The 2500-nt window shown below is 45.8% G+C and overlaps 1 non-coding gene across 1 annotated transcript in view; it reads right to left on the bottom strand.

Annotated features, from left to right (window-relative positions):
- The window catches only part of LOC135332554 (small subunit ribosomal RNA), a 1812-nt gene extending 1474 nt beyond the window's left edge, over window positions 1–338 (bottom strand). The window contains exon 1 of the ribosomal RNA XR_010393404.1: window positions 1–338. This exon is cut by the window's left edge and continues 1474 nt beyond it. This is a non-coding gene — a ribosomal RNA (small subunit ribosomal RNA).
- Between the last annotated feature and the right edge of the window lie 2162 nt (window positions 339–2500).

Here is a 2500-nt window from a genome sequence, read left to right as displayed (position 1 = left end):
ACCATCGAAAGTTGATAGGGCAGAAATTTGAATGAAGCACCGTCGGCGCAAGGGCCATACGGTTCGAGCAGTTATCATGAATCACCAAGGAACCGAGCCCCGAGAGACTCGCATTGGTTTTGGATCTAATAAATACATCCCTTCCGAAGAGTCGGGACTTTGTGCATGTATTAGCTCTAGAATTACCACGGTTATCCAAGTAGTAAGAAACCATCAAATAAACTATAACTGATTTAATGAGCCATTCGCAGTTTCACAGTATAGAAGCGTTTATACTTAGACATGCATGGCTTAGTCTTTGAGACAAGCATATGACTACTGGCAGGATCAACCAGGTAACTATCGGGACGCCAGAGCGTGCGAGACGCACTGTGTCACTCGACCGTCCTCGTTCAGAGGGCCGGCCAACGCATCACACCAGTGCGGCCACGCGGACCGCAGAGGGTTCAACAATTTTGCAAATCCTCGGCCACAGACTCACCAACTGAAGGCAGGAGAGGGCAGCTGAGGCCCACTCGTTGCCTGCAGATACAGTCAATCACGGGGATCGACCGGCAGCGAGACCGTACGAATGCACTCGTGATTCGTGAAATGATGCAAACCTAACTGCACTCGACCGGAGGGAGCCAGCCCACTGATGACCAGTCACCAGCAGGTCAGACGCCCGCCGACACAGGCAGTCTACAACGATGCGGACACACGGATGAACCGCTGCAGTCACCCTACACAGCACCCGTCACTAGGAGCAACGCTGGAACTCGTCTCGTATGTAATTAAGCGTGACTTTTTTTGCCACAACACCCCACTTCACGACCTATCAACACGCTCATTTGTACGACACTCTTGTTTGGTTGCTTATCTAGCCCACGTGGTCACATTGTTCAATTCGTCTGCACTTGTATGGTAATTGCTTGCGATATATTGCTCAAATTTTCGCGCTACGCGCGTTCATTCCTTCATTCGTCTGCACTTGTATGGTAATTGCTCCAATTTTCCGGCGCGCAAATCCCCTCTGCAATGTTCCCATCTGCACTGTTCCCCGTCTGCACCCTTCCATTCCGCTAAACATACAGTTCAAGTTATACATGGCTAACATACAGTTACAATACAATACTGGAGATTGCACAATCTTTGCAACACAAATAGAAACAAGTGTGTTGAGCACTGTGGTTCCTTATTATATATGGGATGTGCTCATACATTTAAGTAGTAAAACAGACCACAGTGTGTGTACTCAAATTCCATATAAGGAAGGGTAATGCTCTATGCTTTTACTGTCTTGTTGCAAAGATTCTGTATAGTATTATAGTACACTCACTCACTCACTCACTCACTCACTATATTGCAGCACAACATCTATTCGCCAGCAGCCAGCCAGCCAGCCAGCCAGCCAGCCACCCACCTCTTACTATTCATCAGTCAGTCGGTCGGTCGGTCGGTCGGTCGGTCGGTCGGTCGGTCGGTCGGTCGGTCGGTCGGTCGGTCGGTCGGTCGGTCGGTCGGTCGGTCGGTCGGTCGGTAGGTAGGTAGGTAGGTAGGTAGGTAGGTAGGTAGGTAGGTAGGTAGGTAGGTAGGTTGGTGGGCCGGCCAGTCAGCCAGCTACAACATAGCTTCACAAGCTACACAACAATTGCTGCTTTAACTACCAGCTGCAGCTTCTAATTATAACTACCCATTGAAGCTACTTTGTAACTAGGCGCTTTGTAAGGGGCCGCTTTGTAACTAGGCAAGGACTTCATTACACTAACATTAATTTTTTCCACCACGAGGACTTTAGGCTGGAAAATAGAAATAATAGGGCCTTAAGTGCTCGTTGACTTTACACTCCATGAACATTACAACTTTTTACCCACTACTTTTATTCCCACTTGAATTTACTGTACATTATTTGCGTATTGTTAGCAACGTACAATACAATACTACTTGAAGATAAGCTTGATATTGTTATGATCAAATGAAGCATGGCTCAATGAAGGTATATATAACTCACTCACTCACTCACTCACTCACTCACTCACTCACTCACTCACTCACTCACTCACTCACTCACTCACTCACTCACTCACTCACTCACTCACTCACTCACTCACTCACTCACTCACTCACTCACTCACTCAGGGAAAATATTTAAATTTCCTGCTACAGTGCTGCTACATTGCAGCCCATAAAATCTGCACATTTCCTGAGGTGTCCTGCAAGTGTCCTGCAACCTACTTACAAAGGATAGTGCAACGTTTCCTGTATAGTTTCCTTTACTATTCCTGAAGTAGTTCAGGACTTGTGTAACATTCATAAGTCTACAGGAAATTTTGTATTTGTAAAGTATAAGAAATTTTGATATTTTTCCTGTGTCACTCACTATAATTAGGATAGTTATAATTATACGTGCGTAATTATACAATTACTGTTTGCAAGTAGCCATCATCACATACTTCAGTTGCTTGCAGTGCCATGACTATAATGACAAAGGCAGGGATCAATTGTAAAACTGTTGCTATCA

Source organism: Halichondria panicea, chromosome 2 (genome assembly GCF_963675165.1).
Source record: "Halichondria panicea chromosome 2, odHalPani1.1, whole genome shotgun sequence".
NCBI lineage: Eukaryota > Metazoa > Porifera > Demospongiae > Suberitida > Halichondriidae > Halichondria > Halichondria panicea.
Note: the sequence above shows the minus strand (reverse complement) of the source record. Positions and strands in the feature narration are given on the sequence as shown.